The following is an 18,592-nucleotide window of genomic DNA, read 5'->3' on the forward strand; positions in this document are numbered from 1 at the left end:
GGACACACACACAGACACACACACACTGATTTCCATACACCTCTGTGAACATGACAAAGTGAGGACGACGATGGAAACTAAAACAAAGGTAAATCAAAAAAAGACTCAAAAATTGCTCTCTTTTTTTTCTTCTGAAATTTAAGGGCTTTTGAGGTGACTTCTTGAGATTGTTTGAGTGTTCTCTGCCTAATTTCAGTCAAGGTAAAATTTTTCTGTCATGCTCACACTCTCTCCAGTCTACATCATAACTCTGTTATGCTGTAAACCTACTGGTTAATATATAACCTGTAGGGCTTTAACCTGGACTCTGACTTGACCAGTCTACAAAAATTTGCATGTGGAAAGTTATCGCCTTGCACAGGTTTTTACAATACTTTAATCTCGACTCATTACAGTACACCTATCAAATTACAGCGACAGCAGGGCCGTGCAGAGACCACTAAAGGGGCAGGTGCTCAAAAAAAAAAAGGCACATCTTACCGCATTCTAGAACAGAATATTAACAAAGTCACACAGCTTTCAGAGTTTAATAAACAATGATAAATTACAACATTGTGAAATATACAATCAAAGCTAAGGTAAATCTCTATACAGAGCATACAGCTATGCATATGTAAGATATTTTATTAGTAATTTCTTTCTGCAGGTCTATTTTGTTATAGGAAAGTATTGCAATATTCAAACCCGCAATTTAGCAAGATATGTAAATCAGAGCTGGAGGTTTAGTTCTGATTTACATATTTTGTCTTTACAGAATTACACTATTAAAAATATAAACAAGGGCACAATGCAACCTTTTAGTGTACTGTAATCTATAAAAAAAAAAGAGCTGCCTGTTTGCTGCAGTGGAGATGAAGATGGTCCATTCAGGAAAGCAGAGCTGCATCAAACTTTAAGGTGGAACTGCAGAAAAAAAGAAAAAAAACAAAAGCAAAAATTGAATTGTTAATGCATGTCACTATGGGAAAAGCCTACTGAGTTTTGCTTACAACTTTTTTAAACACTTAAATCACACATTTGTCTCATGAAGTGAATGTTTTTTTGCAAAACAAACTTATTTGTGCATGTCAGAAATCTTTTCTTGATATTCTAAGTTTTTGTTTGAGTCAAAGTTTTGCTTGTGATTCTCACATGACGTCATGGGCAGGACCCAAAATCACAACAAAAGATTTCTGATGTGTGCAAATAAAATTTTATGTTTGGCAAATAACTTTTTAAGTTCACAAGACAAAAAATAGTTATTTAATTTTAAAAAAGTTTTTTAAACAAAAGAATTTGTTTTTAAAAAAGAAATCATTACAATTCCAAAAGTTTTGATTACAATTTTATTTTACTTAACTGAGGTTAGTTTTTTTTTTCCCATTGAATAATTGGGGAAACAAATTTAACTTCATACTCTGCGAACCAGACCCTAAACTTAAAGTCTGGGTTGAGTTTTTTCCCCTTCATTAATGACACACATTTTATCTATCATGGTAATTCAGGGCGAGTTATTTTTAAGTCTAAATGAATATCCTTGTTGGACTTTCATTTAAGTGCTATTTTCTTTCAAGACACATTTACCTAACGCCAGAATAAATGCAAGGTACATTATGCAGCAAAGGAAATTAGAAGATCGGACATATATCCATTATGGAGATGATAAGTTTTGGACGGGCGATGTGCCTCGTACACAGGGAAGAAGCTTTTTGTTATCTAGCAAAGTCGTAGCTAGCAGCTAGCTAATGGCACAACAACAGCAGCCTAATGTCTGTATGATAAAAATACTGAATCGATAGATGAGAACAGTTTTTCCTCACCTGGCTGTCTCCTCCCGCTCAGTCGTTCTTCAGAGAAAGGCAGGCAGAGGCCTGTCAGTGTCTGTTGTATTTCATTACCTCTCTGGTTAAACCGCGACTCCGTGCTGAAGCAGAAACGATACTTCAGCGTTTTCCGTCATCTGACAAGTAGCAAGTCTACTCCACTTTATTCACCAAAAACGTTTTTTTTATATATATATATAATTCACCAAAAACCGTTCTGTAATCTGTAACGTTCGCTATGCTGAGCTCCAGTTAGCCGCCTTTTCTCACTGCGCGAGAGGGAACTGCGTCATGCGTCACAGGCAAATGGTCAAAGGTAACAAGGTGACCGGAAGGCTTATTATGTTGTACAAAAAAAAAAAAACAATAAATAAAATAATTTTAGTACATGTTATGTGTCAGAAGAGGGCTTTGAAAATAATAATACCAACAAAACAAAACAACAAAAAAAATTGACCAAAAGGGCACTTTGGGGCAAGGAGCAAAAAGGGCAGGTGCTCAAGCACCCCCAGCCCCCCCCTCTGCACGTGCCTGAGCGACAGCACAGATGTTGACTGATTTGAGTCCTTTATTCAATGATTTCTTTAAGTGGGTTTGGCAAACATACTGCACAACACAGTGGATGGTTTTGTGAGTCACTTTCTGTCTGTCATCTTTGTGCTGAAACAGTTGTACTGTTAGGGATATGAAAAAACAATCTCTGACTGCGACCGTCTGATATATAAAATAGTGTAAGTTTGATGTCACCATGTTATGTCGAATAGCTTTTTTTCTTTGCCAGACAACAGCATGTGCTAGCAGTAATCCAAGCCTTTATTTCAAGGCTTTAAACAGCCTTGTCTGTTTTTGAAACTGTCATGAAGTGTGTTGGTTGAGGAGGAGAGACGCCGAGACCCAGGTTATGAAGAGAAGATGGTGATTTAATGATGAATGTAACTCAAAATAGTCCAAGACAGGCAGCACAGCTGAACGGAAGGCTAGAGTTCACACTGGTAGCAACTGACTTAGACTGAAACAACAAGCTGACGCCGACACGGGACTTGGCAGTTCTACCGTGAAGACGCTGACATCCAAACGTGAAAGTTAGACAAGGACCCGACGAAGAACACAGACAACGGGCGAGACTAAATACACACGGGGTAATCAAGGGAATGAGACACACCTGGGAGACAATTAATGGGGAGGACAGGACAGAGACTCGCATGGAAACAGAATCACACAGAAAAACTCAAAACTAAACACACAGAAACACGGATTATGACAGAAACCCGTTTGAAAACTGATTTTTACTAATTTTTACTTAATCTGTATTGGTATTGATCTAACAGTGTCATTTTATTGTGTTTTGAATTGAGTTTTGTTTTGTGCTTAGATTTGTCGCTTTATTTTTATGCTTTCTTAGTTCTTTATTTTACTGATGTTCAGGATTTTGTTTCAGCTGCGGCTGGTATTAAAGAACTTTATAAGTAAAGTTGTTGATGACGACGATGATGATGACAACGAGGAGGAGGAGAAAGAGGAAAAACATCCCTGCTGTGGTGGTTGTGACGTAATCTTCATGGCTCGTTGATGCCTTGAATTTGGTTTCTGTCTCTTTAAAAGCGTCCCACGTCATCGTAACAGGGCTGCTTCATGTTTTCTACTGATGCCGTTTATAGTCACTTTTTTTACATTACATTTACAGCCATTGTTGTTTGTCTGCTAGGCGTAGCAGACATGCGGTTCCTGCTGGTGTTTGCTCATTTCTGCTGTTATCGATCGATCAGTTAGGTTTATTTATAAAGCATATTTCAGCAGTAAGGCAGGTTGAAGTGCCTTACATCATAAAAACACAAAAAATAAAAATTTCATAAAAACAACAGCCACCGATTGAGAAACCAGTAATAAAAAATGTCATTTTCACAAGTGGCATCATCATAATAATACATATTGAAAATGTTGCTCAATGTCCCATTTATTAAGTTTCAAAAGCGACTCTCAGCAGCAGGGTTTTAGTCTAGATTTAAAGCAGCTCAGTGTTTCGGCTGTTTTGCCATTTTCTGGAAGTTTGTTCAGATTTGTGGAGCATAGAGACTGAATGCTGCTTCTCCATGTTTGGTTCTGGTTCTGGGGACTCAGAGCAGAACCAGAAGACCTGAGGGGCCTGGAAGGTTGATACAGCAACAGCAGATCTTTATTGTATTGTGGTGCTAAATTGTTCAGTGATTTATAAACTAACAAAAGTATTTTAAAGTTTGGGTAACACTTTATTTGAAGGGGGTTGAATAAGACTGACATGACACTGTCATAAACATGACATAACATGTCATGAACATGAATAAGCCTTCATGAATATTTATGACTGTTGTCATAAAGCGTCATTAGGTAAATTATGACACTTTTAATACAAAGTTGACATTATTCAAAATGTCTTTGTTATGACAACTTGACATGAACCAAGAAATCATTACTGATATAAATTTGTTATAAAAGTATTACTGATTGCACTTTGAAAATTAGGTAACTTTATGTTATTAAAGGTAAAGTTTAAACAGTAATGATTTCTTGGTTAATGTCAAGTTGTCATAACAAAGACATTTTGAATAATGTCAACTTTGTATTAAAAATGTCATAATTTACCGAATGACGCTTTATGACAACAGTCATAAATATTCATGAAGGCTTATTGATGCTCATGACAGGTGTTATGTCATGTTTATGAAAGTGTCATGTCAGTCTTATTCACCCCCCTTCAAATAAAGTGTTACCAAAGTTTGTTGTCTGAGCTACAGTGAGCCAGTGGAAGGACTTTTGAAGTGGTGTTATGTGCTCTATGTTCCTGGTTTTAGTGAGGATGCGAGCAGCAGCATTCTGGATCAGATACGTTTTATTAGGTATGTCTTTGAGGACACTGATCCTCTAATTGATGAAACAAAGACGAGTATCTCTCGACCGTGCCTACACATTAGTCCTTTAATCCTGGAAATGTTTATCAGGTGACAGAAGATTGACTTTGTAACCATCTTTATGTGACTCTGAAGGTTCAGTCATCTGGTTCACTATACCCAATTTTCAGGACTGATCACTTGTTTCCAGCTGTAACTCTAGATCATTTGTTGACTCTAGATCGTTCCTCTTTAGCTCCAAAGACAATAACTTCAGTTTTGTTTCTGTTCAGCTGGAAAAAGTTATGGCACATCCACACGTTCATCTGTTCTTAGCAATTCTTCAGGGCTTGGATGGGCTCAGAGTCACCTAGTAACACCGTAATGTACAGCTGTGTATCAAAAGCTCCAAAGCAGAGCTTTGGGTAAATAGGATGGAAAATAAATTGTTGTGTAGCTTATAAAATGTATCATAGTGGCAGCCCCCTGGATAGAGACAAAAGGAATGTTTATTATGCAACTAAAGACTTGTTTAGAATTACCTTTTTTTCTTTGTTATCCTTCTATCTAATCCCCTCAATACATGCATTCTTCACACCAACAGACTAGAAATGTACAAGGACGTGTTTTTTGTTTTTATGCTTTTGTCTTTTAATGCAGAATGGAATCAAGACCCCCCTGCTATACGAAGGTCGAGCTTACAGAAACCGTTGCCTCATGAAGTGCAGCTTCATCGTTCTCTTCATGGTTTTATCTGTGGTATCGTTCATGCTGTACTACATGGACTTAAGCGATCAGAGCAGCTGTAAATCCGGCGGGGTGAGCGTTTGGCATATTTTGTTAATTTGTTCTAATTTCATAAGCACAATTCCTAAAGTTCTAAAACTTTGTTCAATGACTTTTTCCTGCTTTTGCTCTGAACCTCTGTCTTAGAGTGACCATGTTTTGATTTAGATAAAAAGAGAAACATTTGTGCCAATTCAGAAACACTTTAAGGAAAAATTTTACATTGTTATTGGCCAATACCAGAAATTTTTTTAATGGTCCGATAAATAAAACTGTGCTAATATTAACAGCCAACGTTTATTTTTATGTTGGTGGTTGAAAATATATTCAATTAAAAACACAATAGTCTTTTTATAATGAGGGAAATGTATTTATTGTCGGTCTGTCAATGAGTAGCGCTCCACTTGCCCTTTGTAAATATCACCAGATGAGAACTAACCCAGCTGTGGTTCTGGGAGAGGCTGTGGTGTCCCACGTCAGCTTAGGTACACCAATTCATCCCCTGAAGAAGGAAGAAAACCCAGACATTTTCATCAATTAAAGAAAACCTGTCTGTCCCCCCAGATGCTCTGGACAGAATGGAAAAAGTGAACATCATGTCAAAGGAAAAGAAGACATTTGGTCACCCTAAACTCTCTGTCCTCTGCACACGTCCGAATAATCTCATTCTTGTCTTTCTAACTGTCTCTAACTAATTTCTTTTGGTAATTTGGTGAAAATCTTAACTCTCATTTTCAAACCCTCTTGCTGCCATGTTGTTTGTGTCACTGGTTCGACATCTTGGTCGCAGTGGCAGCAAATATTCTGGTTTACTGTTCCACTGGTCTGTCAAGACTGACTATTTCTTTTCTTGTTCTGACGCACCTCCACTTCTAACACTGAGTACTAGATTAAGGGTGTGTACATTGTTTTGTGCAACTAATCTGTTGTAGGATGTATTTGAACTTATGTGTTGCCTTTTGATTTCACAGAAACTCTGCATTTTCAGAAAGGTGTGTACACACTCCGTCCATTTTGCTTTCTTTAATCAACATGTCTGTCTTATCTTAAGTTCAAAAGGAAACGCCCATAAGATAGACTGAACAGGAATAATGATCAAACAGTGACCAAATAATATTACAGTATATGCACTTTCCAAAACCAGGTAAAGCTAAATTTATCATTTAAAAAAAAATGTTCATAGCCTTATTCCTGATTCAAAAAGTTTGGTATTTGTTTTAAATCTTAGCTTAAAGTCAACTTTAAACATCAGCTTGATTTTTTTCTTTGTTATTTTCCGCAAGAAGTTATTTAAATCTGTTCCACCTACAATTTGTCAATGACGTAAACTGTGACAATGCAACTGTCATTTTGTTGGTTGTGTAGAGTAAATTAAATAAATATTTAATTGAAAAAAAAGAAAAAACATTCAGAAATCAACAGCACACAGGGAGCCAGAGCAGAACAAAACAAAACACGGGAACCCAGGGACAAAAGCCAGCAGGGTGAAACGGGAAAATAAAAATGATCTTGGTTCCAGAAGTAATTGTCTAATAAAACTTTATATATTATTCAAACTACTCTTTAACCAAGACGACCTTTCTGGTATCATACCTTTTCGGTTTTCTATTGACCTAAAATACTTCTTTTCAAATACATCTATTCAACATTTTATTTATTTATAGCATTTATTTTGTTTAGTTCTTCTTTGTGTTTTGAATCCAAACAGTTACTGAATCAAATTATGTAGCATAACTCCATTTTCTTAGACACGGTTAAAGTTTAGTTGTCCTAGTTGGAATTTCTGAGCCTTTTCACTTTAGCATCCTTTGAGCTTTCAGTGAGGTTACAAAGAATCAGGAGGGGCTATATTTAAAAATTAGTCTGAAAATTGATCAGGATATTTTTCAATTTTTTTCAGAAATGAAGTAAAAATTCTGAAATAGAATAAACAAAACAAAGAAACAAAGGTACTTCATTCTTGACTTTAAGACAGAGAGGATTGGAACATCTTTGTTAAAAGCATTTAGAGGAACTGAACAGAGTTGTCTTCACAACAGGACAGGAAATGTCACATGAAAAGTGACGCATGTTTAATGATCACATGGAGATCTCAACTTTCTAAAGTAATCAGTATTTTCGAAGTGAAACTGTGATTGTAGGGCACTTCATGCATACAAGCTCTAAACTTTCTTTTAGTTTAAGATTTAATTTGCCTCTTTGCCTCAGATAACTAACATAATACCTACCAAAATGGCACCGGTACCCACCACCATCACTCCGTTACGTCCCACTGAGCCAGCCAGCGTCTGCTCCTTCCACTCTGCGTCACCTGAAAACGCCACAGAGGTCAACTTGTTGAAGGAGTCCATCGCCTGGCCTGAAACGCCATCTGTACCGCCTGGCTTTTCCCTGAATGACACCAGTGATCCCGCTCACAGCACCTTCACCATTCTCCCACGGAGAGGAGGAGGAAGTTGGCACGTCGGGGATCAGCTGGAGGTTCTGATAAGTCTCTGACTTCCGCGGTCGCCCCAGGAAGTCTGGGGGAGACTTGCTGTACGCTCGGCTGCAGAACCGTGCTGTGTTTGCAGGCGTGGCGGGGAAAGTGTTTGATCATCGCAACGGTTCCTACACCGCTGTGTTCTCTTTACTCTGGGAAGGAGACGCACAAGTTGAGGTAAGACTCAGAAGTTTTAATGACAAGTGTTGCAGTAAAGTGTTTCAGCTAAGACCTCCTTTTTCACCTTGGTTTACTTTTCATTAGGAAACAGTGAAAGCTTTGAATAAAGAAATAGAACTTAAATGTAAAAGTTTGAAGCAGGCTTTCCAATCATAAACATCAAGTACATGTTTTGTTTTTAGTGTCTAATTGTGACTTTGCTGTGAAAAAGTATGTTCTCCCTTAAATATAGTTTCTGTTTATGGTTTTTGCAACTCTGGTAAATGAATAACGGACCTTAAATGGGGAATTTGTATCTGTAGTGAAACATCCCACTTCTAAAAATAAATTATGAGATTAACTGATAATGTTCAGATTATCATGAGAAACAGGAGAATCCATAAGGAGGCAAATCACTGAACATACAATAATGTAATTTATAATAATGTTTGGTTTAATGTTTCTGTTTTTTGTTCTGTCTTTGTTCCTAAAAGGTCTCCTTGGTTCACCCCAGTGAGGGAATCACAGTCTTGGCCAAAGTGACCCAAGAGTATCCAGACAGAGCATATTTTCTAAGTGTCTTTCGCTCAGGCTCCATCTCAGAGACGGTTAGATGCAACGTTTGCCTCAAGGGTCCCAAAGAGAAGCTGTGCAACTACACCGATCTCCACACGGGTGAGCCCTGGTTCTGCTACAAGCCAAACAAACTGACCTGCGACAAAAGGATCACCCACGTCAAAGGAGGAGTCATTTTCAAACCAAAATTCAACAAAAATCAGCTCTTTCAGCGGTGAGTGCAACATTATGATTGTAATCAACCGTTCTGGCCCTGCTCTGCAGAAACCTCTTCAACATATTCCGTTTCCCTTCATCATAATGAATTCCTACAAAATTTGTGTTGCAGTTTGAGTTATAGATGGTTTCGGCTCACTGGGGCCGGAGTTTATAACTTAAAGTTTGTTTGCGTGCCACCCTTCTTGTCAGAGTAGTGGATTATTATTGGGAATGCTTAATACCTAAGCCTATGTGGGTAATGCAGTAATGAAAGGCAACCCCATCCCTAAGTGGCTCAAAAATAAATTTATATAATCACAGTTTTAGTGTGGCCTACTCAAAGTTTGGGCTTAAATCTTTTTGACAGAAGTCTGACAAGACAAAGTGGAACTTTTTGGTGCACATCTTTTTTTATATGCGTTTTATCTTGTATAAAATGACCCCAGCCAAACGTAGTTCTGTTAGTGGGATCGCCTGGACCTGGATGACTTTCTGAATTTAACCAACACCATGAATAGCTCTCTTTTCACAAAATCCTAAAGGAGAATGTCTCATCGGTTAAGTTTAAGTTTTCAGTTTAATCTTGTTCAACTTCTGTACTATGTAGTAGTAGAATGCTGCAAAACATTCCTTGTTAAAAAGAGAACGACTTTGGCTCTGAAAGGCCTCAGGCATCAACTGATGTTGAAAAATCTGGACCATTTTGTGCCAAAAACAGAAAAAGAAAGCAGGCACTATCTCTGCATGTTCGTAGCGAGACATGGTGATGAATATAGATTGTCTTTAGCACCAACAGAATACATCAAAAGAGAGGTATGTTGGTTTCTTTACTGTCACTCTGAGGTTTTGTAAATTCCTCTTCACCTGAATTCTGTTGCTGAGTATAATTTGAAATGGGAGACCCAGCTGGAATAAGAAACATGCAGATAGTTGTATCAGCAAAGGGACAAAAGAAAAAGCAGGATTACAACACAGAATGTGTAAAAAACTCCATATCTCATGACATTCTATCATTGGCTCATCTTTGCTGCAGTGGTGTCAACATGAAAGTCTCCATTCCATCATCAGGACCTTCCAGCATCAACATTTTACCCAAACTTAAAGGTAAAAGTCAAAGTCAAAGACAGCTGATCGACCATCATACAAGGTCGATCAGCTATCATTATCAAAACATCCTTTTTTCTTTTGTTTCTATTTGTGAAGGTTTGATGACTAATTTCATTCTGTTTGTATAGCACATTTCAGCAACAAGGCTGTTCAAAGTGCTTATGAAAACATTAAAAAGATAAAATAATAAATAAAAAACCTCCCAAAAAACAAAACTGAGTCTGTAGTAAATTTGCTGGACTAATAGAAGAAAGAGAGACACTTACAGAGGATATAAACCCACAAATTAAAAACCAGACTCCTGAGTGACGGAACATATTACATCTTCCACCCCACAAATAAAAAATTCTGCCATGATGTGTGTAGGAGTGGACGCAATCGCAGCTGTAGACGTTGCATATTGTGAATATTTTAATGACGAAAATCAACTAACAACATAAAATCCAGGGGTACAAGGAAATCTAAGACAAGGCAAACTGGAGACACAAGGGAACAAAGGTAGTGACAAGAAGAGTGACGAGCAAAGTGATGAGACAGACTGGCAAGTTGTGACTGAAATAGAGGAGCTTAAATACTGGGAGGTAGCAAATGGAGCAATGGGCCGAGCTAGATGAGATAACTGATAGCAGGTGTGAGTGGTTGGCACAGGAGCAAGCTGAGGGATGGGGAGAAGGAAGGCTAAGGAGAAATAGTGGGGAAACCAACAGGGAGGGAACAATACTAAGAAAACCTGATAAACTAGAAGAGAAAAAGACTTGAGGGAAAACATGAACAACCCCAAACAGAAACAAGGCTGATCTAACTATAACAACTAAGGAACATAGAGCTAGAGTAACTAGAAGGACTAAACAAAGAAATAACCTAACAAGAATCACTAAGTAAAGATGGACATAAATCAGACAAAAAGACAAACTAAACCTAAGGTGAAAAAATAAGAAAACTAGAAACAGGAACTAGAAGGACTTAAGGAATAACCTAACTAGGATTACTAAAGGAAGATGGGCATGGATGGAGATGAATCCGTACCCATGGAAACCAGAAAAGCTAGGAACACTATGGGGGCAAGCTAGAAGGATTTAGTAACTTTACTCATCCAGAATGCTGCTGCTCGCGTTCTCACTAAAACCAGGAAGATAGAGCACATAACACCAGTTTTAAAGTCAAGAGAACAGACTTTAAAATACTGTTGTTAATTTATAAATCACTAAATAAATTAGCACCACAATACATTAAAGATCTTCTGTTGTTGTATCAACCGGCTAGACCCCTCAGGTCTTCTGGTTCTGCTCTGCATCCCCAGAACCAGAACCAAATGAGGAGAAGCAGCACAAATTTGGAACAAACTTCCAGAAAACCGTGAAACAGCTGAAACACTGAGTGCCTTTAAATCTCAACTTAAAACCCACCTGTTCAGAGTTGATTATGGCTAAATAAGGGTTAGAAAAGGGGTGCGGGTTTTAATGATTTTTTTTTTCATTGATTGTTTATTCAGTGTTACATGACTGTGTTTTTGTTCTTAATCATGTAAAGCACTTTGAAATACGTTGCTGCTGAAATGTGCTATACAAATAAAATTTGATTGATTGATTGATTGATTAACTGGAACAACTAAAGAAAGGTAAACATAGTCTCAGACATGTAAAAATAACTGAACCGAAGGTGATGAAATAACTAAGAAATAAACATTACTAGAAACATTACAGGGAGGCTGAAATAAGGAATGACTAGAAGGATTAAAGCAAATGGCAAATTTTGCTATGTGCAAGATAAAATTTCACAATAAAAATACAGGATAAATACAAATTACAGGCATAGTTTTACACAGCCAGCCTCCCTCCAACTGGATCACTCACTGACAGAAGTTGGAGTTGAAATGATACCAAACTATTTCCAACCAGAGGCTCCTCAAACAGTCGCATTACAGGTGTAGCATTCAGTTTCCTGGTAAAAGGAGTTATTCCAGTGAAATTCTAGAGGAAAAGTTTTGCTTTAGAACTAGAACAACCAGATTCCTCACAAGCAAATACATATGGTCCAACCATGGCAGATTGAAACTCTAGCCGCTCTCACCCAACGGCAGATATCGAACAACTCTTAGCCAGTCCGTCCAACCAGAAGAAATCAACAATGAGAGTGTCAAGGCAACAAGGTTATTTATTAACCACCAGACCTCTACCAACATAAGATAGGTGAGGCAGCAGAAATGAACTTTTAGACAGTCTGGCAAGCACTTTTTACACAACATCTTCCCAATTCTTTTTCTGGAACTCTTCTGACACCAGAAATACTTTTCAAACTTTTCATGCACTGCCTTTCCCGTGTGTGATTACCTAGTAGTTTTGCTTGAAGAGTACTTCACGACTGTCCAACAAATAATGTCATTTTCAAATGACATTATTTATTTATCCAGGGTGAAGCGATCTCTTGAATCTTAGCATGAAGCTATTATGCTAGTAGTAGGTCAATCTGAATCCATGCCCTGTCCCATATCACCTGGTGCAGCAGCAGAAACCACTGTAGTAGAAGTTACTGGTGCAAGTAAATATTTGCAAAGGTTAGAGGTGAATAGTTACAATCAGTGGCAAAAGGAAGTTTTAACCTCCCTGTTTACTTTCCAGATGGAGCCAATGAAATAGTGAAGACTAAACCTGCTGGTTATTACTACCAGGGAGCGTGGCAAGCATTAGATGGCACCACAGTCCGTCAGTTTAACAACGCCACAGCAAGAACCCAGTGTCTGAAAGGGAAAGTGGTCCACCTCTATGGAGACTCCACTGTCAGACAATTTTTTGAATTTTTAATTCAAACAACCCCAGGTAGAAATGTCCGGCAATGGCTGAGACTGCTTCACGCCGCAGTCTGACCTGTTCTCTGTTATAATTTCAGATCTCAAGACGTTTGACCTGAAGAGTCCTGAGAATGCAGGACCTTACATGGCCTTGGATTACAAAAACAACATCTTACTGACGTACCGATGCCATGGCACCCCCATCGTTTTCCCTCGCATGATGGCCGTTGAGACACGTCACATTGCCACCGAGTTGAGAACTGTGGCCGGAGGCCCCAACACCGTCATAGTGATTAGCGTCTGGGCACACTTCACATCTTTCCCTATTGAGGTCTACATCAGACGTCTGCTAAACATAAAGAGGGCAGTGGTGGAGCTGTTAACCAGATCTCCAGATACAGTGGTCATCATTAGGACTTCTAATCCCAAACGGTCAATTCTCTATCAGATATGGACCACCAGTGACTGGTATGCCCTGCAGTGTTATAAAGTCGTCAAGGAAATATTCAAAGGTGTGAACGTCCAGCTGCTGGACGCCTGGGAGATGTGCTTGGCCCACCACCTGCCACACAGCCTCCACCCACAGCCTCCCATCATAAAGAACATGATCGATGTTGTTTTGTCGCACACCTGTCCCCTTGGTGGAAAGTCTAAAGGTGCAAAAAACTGAAGTGGCAAATGGGATTGCATAAAAAAGCAGCTACTCTACTCACATCTGATGTCTTGTACCAAAGAAGTGCAGGGTAAATATTATGTCTCACCAAAAATAAAATAAATCCATGACGGCTGTAATATCTTTGGATGCCCAAAAAGCTTTTGATCGCGTGTCATGGAAATACCTTATTCAAACTTTAAAGAGGTTTAAATTTAGGCCCAAGTTCATAGATTGGATACATACATTATATTCATTCCCACAAGCGGCTATAAGAGTTGATGGTTTCAGGTCAGCAAGTTTCAAGCTGGAGCGCGGATACAGGCAAGGGTGTCCTTTGTCACCCCTTCTGTTTGAAATTAGCATTGAGCCATTGGCCCAGCTTATTAGAGACAATGATGAAATTAAAGGGATTTTGATTGGTACAGAGGAACATAAAATATCTCTTTACACAGATGATGTACTTCTGTATCTTTCTGATCCTACATCATCAATACCACGTCCGAGGGAAATGACTTCTGTTTATGGTCATTTTTCTGGCTATAAAATAAATGTTGATAAGACAGAGCCAATGGATGCCAACAGCAATATTCCACTGGGGTTTAAACAACAAAGCAGCTTTAGTTGGCCTAGGGAGGGCATTAAATACCTAGGCATCAATATTCCTCTCTCATTAAATGATTTATATCATGTCAATTACAGCAAAACACTGGATATACTTAAGAAGGACCTAGAGAGGTGGTCAGCATTGCCTTTCTCCATCCTCGGTCGCATTGAAACCATTCGCATGAATCTGTTACCCAGATTATTGTATTTGTTCCAGATGTTACCGGTTGGCATACCAAAGTCCACGTTCGTTGAAATGGATAAATTGATATCAAAATTCATATGGCAAAGCAAGCGCCCTCACATAAAATGTAAAACACTACAAAGAAGTAAGACGGAAGGGGGTCTCAATCTTCCTGTTTTAAAATACTGTTTTTGGGCAGCTCAGTTAAAACCTTTAATTTCATGGATCCAATAGGATTCTCAAACAAGATGGCTGAGCATTGAGCAAGCGAAGTGCTCAGTACCGTTAAAGGTATTGCCATTTTTAGAGGGACTGCCATTGTGGACTAAAACCACACTTGACATTTGGAACAAAGTACGTATTTCTTTCAAGCTACCAAGAAGTTTATCAATATTAACAAGCACTGAACATAGAAATCTTTCACACCCAATCTCTTAAACAAAAATTTTTCTAAATGGGCTGAACGGGCTTACATTTCTTCATCAGTTGATCGACAGGAATAACCTTATGTCATTTAAAGAGTTATGTAGGAATTTTCATCTCCAGAAAGTGATTTCTTTAGATATTTACAGTTGCTCTCTTTTTTGTCTACACACAGGGACTGGGAAATGGTACCAAATGCTACACCAATAGAAATCCTCCTAATCCATTTCCAGAAAGGGGAGGGGATAAAAAATTGATGGCAAAGTTATATAGGGTGTTTCTGTCAATGAACCTTAACGAAACCACTTAGACAAAACTAAGATGGGAGGCAGAGACGACCAAAATAATTTCTGACGAAACATGGGAGGGAGTCTGGATTGAAGCACATTGAGTTACAAACTCATTTATGTGGCGGGAAATAAATAGAAAATTATTAGCAGATATTTCAGGACCCCAGATGTAGTTGCTAAGATGGATCCTAAAATACCAAGTTTGTGTTGGAGAAACTGTGGGCCAGCGGTCCCCAATCATACACACATTTTTTGGTCATGCCCCAAACTTCAAAACTTTTGGGATGAGGTGTACAGGGCTATAAACCATATCTTTCCGGAAGTTATACCAAAAGATGTTACAGTTGCGTTACTTGGTGTAATACCAGATGGTTTGCAAGGACGGGCAAAAGTATATCTGTCAAATGTCCTTTTTACAGCAGCCCTGAAATGCATTACAATCAGATGGATGCAATTGGAACCGCCTTCCTACGACTTATGGGTTCGAAAAGTAAGGGAATTGTATCAAATGGAAAAATAACCTATTCATTAAGACTTCAAAAAACTACTTTTAGCATGCGTTAGGGGCCAACAGAAGCTCTGTTGATGTAAATGTCTTTTGGAATATGGTGTTTAGCTGTCACACCCAAAGTGTATCTTTATTTTAGGTTTGTATGGTGATAAGTCTACAGATGTGATGCTGAGGTTGCAAGATGTCATGCTAAGATGTTTTTTTTTTTTTTTTTTTTTTTTTCTGGAAAACTTCATATTGTCATCACTTGTGTTATGTACTACTGATGTATGGCTGTATAATTGCTCTGTAAAAATAATAAAAGTGTAAGTTCTAAAAAAACAAAAAGAAGTGCACAGTTTCCCCCAGTGTATTATAGGCCTGGCAGCCCGCCATCCTTTACTAGCACCACCGCCAGGCTAAGCCTTTCTTGTTTATGTTTTTAGGAAAATAATAATAATCAAAAAATATTCAGAAAAATGTTTTTTTAATTCTCTGGTGGAGCAGATTTATTCCTAAAAGATATGTTTATAGACGATAGGTTTATAGTTTATTCATTTCGAACAGGTGTTGTGACTATCTGTCATACCCATCAATCCAGCATGCCTTATGGTAATGCGCATGCGCACGTCGATGTTACGTCACATACTGCTTACTCAGCATTATGTGACTTACAGACATGTTCTGGTCAATCCCAACTCTTTGAAGAAATCTCCAAAGCTTTCAACTCAGTGGTGGATTCCTCAACTCCTTGGTAACGGTCTATTTCAATCATTTGTTTGCAAAATTGACTTAATCTTCTGTTTTGTTGATAATTTACTTCATCATCTGAATTATTGGGTTTCACTTCAGGGTTTCCCCCAGGAAACCTGCTAAGCCCGGTGGTTGGGGTGCTGAGGCGGTCCTCTGTGTTTTTGTATTAAAAGATGTTAAGGTGACAGGACATTTTAAAATATCACTTGGTAATTATACGTTACGGGAACACATAGTCAGTGAAACACTACTTAAACCCACAACTAGTCTTAAAAACAACAAATCAAAATATACAATTAAAAAGAATATCAATTATTTGCACTTTTGTTTAATCCAAATTAGGTTAGCAGCTCCATCAGGCCCCCCAGGGCTTCAGGGGCGCCATAAATGCTAATATTTTAACACAGACCACATATACATGAATGTAACACTTGTTTATTGAGATAGTCAATGCTGCTAAATTTGATTCAATTTACAAATCGATTTTCAATTTGATTCAAATTACATAAAATATTTTAAATTGTTTAACATTTAAATGTAAGATTTTAAGGAGCTGGCAAGTTTACTTTGTAAAAGTTCAAAGAACAATATTCATAGTTAGATTGTTTTCTTACCCTAGCTACAATGTGATGCTGTAAGTTTAATCTTTAAGTTTGAGCTCTGATTGTTCACAAATACAATTTACTAAATTGTAATTGTAACTGATTGCTTTTTAGGTTGGCCAATTAAACTATTCCCAATGCATCTGTTAGAGGTGCTGATGTTTTTAGCAACAAAAGGGGCCCCTAAATCAAATTCTGCTCAAGGCCTCATACAGCCTTGGACCGGCCCTGCATGATGAGTTAAATCTGCTGCACTACGCAGAGATGCACAACAAACAGGAGACTTAATTCAATGCTGCTAATGTGGCTTTAGTAGCTCTTTCATTTTGTGTCTGTTGAGTTTGTTGTGACTCAAGCAGTGAAATAAAGACTATCAGTTTCAAAGGCAGTGGCTGTTCAGCAGCCTAGTTTATTCTGACTGACATGAGCAAATAGTCAAGTTATGCAACAGCAGAGAACTGCCATAGAAAACATTGATGCAGGTCCAAAAGGATTTTGAGGTTTGTTTGTTTTTTCCAATACATGTCATATTGCAAAATACAAAATATTTAAATAATAATAATGTAATGGTATTTCTAACAGAGGTGTTAAGCCACTGTAACAACCCCCCAAACCTCACTCATAAGGTTTGTCTGAGTTTGTTACATGAGTGTTATTATCAGGTTTGTGACAACTGGAGTTTTATTTATTTATTTCCTTAGGATAAAACAGGTAGACGTGGGTTTTCTGTTCTTACTCTAAAACTTTTGTGGGAAATAAATAAAAAGTAATATTCATTGGGCAATGCTGCCATCTGCTGACAGTTTTGGTGTAGAGGTTTTTTTTTTTCGTGTTGATAGTTTTTAAATGAAAAATCCATTTTCATGTACAGTTGCTGCTACTTATTTGCCCACTAATCAATATTCTAACAATTATAGCAATATAGCTTTACCTTTTAGCTTTGGTAAAGTTGTGATTTTGGAAGGTCCTGGAGACCAAATGAGGCTCTGGAATGTCAGCCTCACTCCTATTAGTCTGCTGTAGGACAGCTGTTCAGACCTTCACTGTGCGAATGTGTGAATGTTATGACTGTTTGGTAATTGTGGGAGACTTCAACATCCATGATGACGAACCCAAAGACAGAGGTGCCAAAAAACTGTATGATGTACTTGAAAACTTTGGTCTGACCGAATCTCTGTAATTGATGTGAAATGAAAATATTTCAAAACAGGATTAAGAAGCTTAGTTTTCTGATGGGTTCAGTAGAAGTGGGATTCTGTATGTTGTGGATTCTTGATGACTAAAACAAAACTAAGTGAAGCATACTAAAGAAGAGGAAATGTGCAAAATGGTTATGATGAAACCTAGCTATGTAAAACCTGCTGAATGACCTGTACAAAGTGTATCAATTGTACTTCAAAAAAAAAAATTAATTAATAAGAGCAACGATAATTTTTGTTCTAACAGTGTGAGTTCATGGCTGAAAATAAGACAAAGATACTAAGTGTTAAATTTTGACTTTTCATTTCCAACAATGAAAAGTTTGTTCCATTTGTTCCGTCTTTTGTTCATCTTTCTGCCTCCTACATTGTAACACTTTACCCAAAGCGTGGCCGTGATCCAGTGGTACGACATGAGAACACTCTGACCCTGAATTCAGCAGAAAAAACTGAGCACTCATAAAAAGAACAAAGACAAACATGCACAGAGGAAGGAAACCCAAGGAGTTAATAACACACAGGTGGCACCAACTGCAACGCATCGACCAACAGCCGGTGTTTGACTGCAGAACTTCCCTGTTTTAGAGAAGATAAACTTACAACAAGGGAGAGTTTCGAAAACCGCTCACAG

The 18,592-nt window shown here is 38.0% G+C and overlaps 1 long non-coding RNA gene and 1 pseudogene across 2 annotated transcripts; one reads left to right on the plus strand and one right to left on the minus strand.

Annotated features, from left to right (window-relative positions):
- On the plus strand, positions 1–13,574 carry LOC106908247 (NXPE family member 3-like; annotated as a pseudogene). The gene is made up of 8 exons (XR_015762109.1): positions 1–88; positions 5,327–5,485; positions 6,424–6,444; positions 7,661–8,111; positions 8,588–8,883; positions 9,901–9,971; positions 12,593–12,790; positions 12,861–13,574. The product of XR_015762109.1 is annotated as an NXPE family member 3-like (transcript).
- Positions 5,801–7,821, minus strand: LOC148152470 (uncharacterized). Its single transcript, XR_015762110.1, has 2 exons — positions 7,681–7,821; positions 5,801–5,954 (listed from the first exon to the last, which is right to left on the minus strand). It is a non-coding gene; the product is annotated as an uncharacterized LOC148152470 (long non-coding RNA).
- Positions 13,575–18,592: the final 5,018 nt, after the last annotated feature.

This window comes from Poecilia mexicana, unplaced genomic scaffold (assembly GCF_051168715.1).
Source record: "Poecilia mexicana isolate PSO_F unplaced genomic scaffold, ASM5116871v1 scaffold_23, whole genome shotgun sequence".
Taxonomy (NCBI): domain Eukaryota; kingdom Metazoa; phylum Chordata; class Actinopteri; order Cyprinodontiformes; family Poeciliidae; genus Poecilia; species Poecilia mexicana.